The following is a 1,074-nucleotide window of genomic DNA, read 5'->3' on the forward strand; positions in this document are numbered from 1 at the left end:
AGTGGAAAATTAGGTACTGGTCCTCCACCTTATCTGAAATACCACAGCAGCCTAAGGACAGAAATGTTAACATCATAGCAAGATGGTTCATTGAATTTTTTTTTTAAAACTGTGGATGCTGGAAATCAAAAACAAAAACAAAAACAGAAATTGCAGGAAAAATTCAGGTCTAACAATATCTATGGACAGAAATCAGAGTTAATGTTTTGGATCCAGTGATCCTTCTTCAGAATTGGTGTATTGAAATGGCAGGCAGCTGTAAGCTTGCGATCATTACTTACAGACAGAGCAGAGATGTTCTACAATGCACTGATCAAGTTGTGTTTAGCCTAACCAATGTAGAGGGGACCGCGTTGTGAACGGTAAATACAGTGGACTGGATTGAAAAATGAGCAGAGTTTATGGGACGGCATGGTAGCACTGTTGCCTCACAGCACCAGGGTCCCGGGTTCAATTCCAACCTCGGGTGACTGTCTGTCTGGAGTTTGCACATTCGCCCTGTGTCTGCGTGAGTTTCCTCTGGGTGCTCCAGTTTCCTCCCACAGTCCAAAGATGTGCAGTTTAGGTGAATTGGCCATGCTTAAATTGTCAATTAGGTGCATTAGTCAGAGGGAAAAGGAGTTTGGGTGGGTTACTCTTCGGAGGGTCGGTGTGGACCTGTTGGGCCGAAGGGCCTGTTTCCACACTGTAGGGAATCTAATCTAATAAGTCTAGCTTTAGAACACAAGTGGACCAGTGTTGTAAGCAAAGGTTACTGACCAGGTTTCAATACCTGCTTTGTTAATATGCCTTAAAGCAATTAAGATAGATGCATTTCAGGGGAAAATAGATGAGCTTTCAAGGAAACAAAGGTAGCTCCTCATTACTATATGTGGTTAATATTCCTGCCTATGATGCGGCAGACTAGTGAAATAATTCCACAGAGGCCAGTATTCCATCAAAAAATCACCCTTTATTTACATATTAAAAGTCCGTGACAGTGATCCAGCTTCCTCAGTGCCAGGTCTCAGAGTGAACAGAACCTCAGACACTCCTGTTTATACATATCAGCCAGGGCTCCCTGATGGGGGCCAG

This window comes from Chiloscyllium plagiosum, chromosome 17, assembly GCF_004010195.1.
Source record: "Chiloscyllium plagiosum isolate BGI_BamShark_2017 chromosome 17, ASM401019v2, whole genome shotgun sequence".
In the NCBI taxonomy this organism is placed as follows: domain Eukaryota; kingdom Metazoa; phylum Chordata; class Chondrichthyes; order Orectolobiformes; family Hemiscylliidae; genus Chiloscyllium; species Chiloscyllium plagiosum.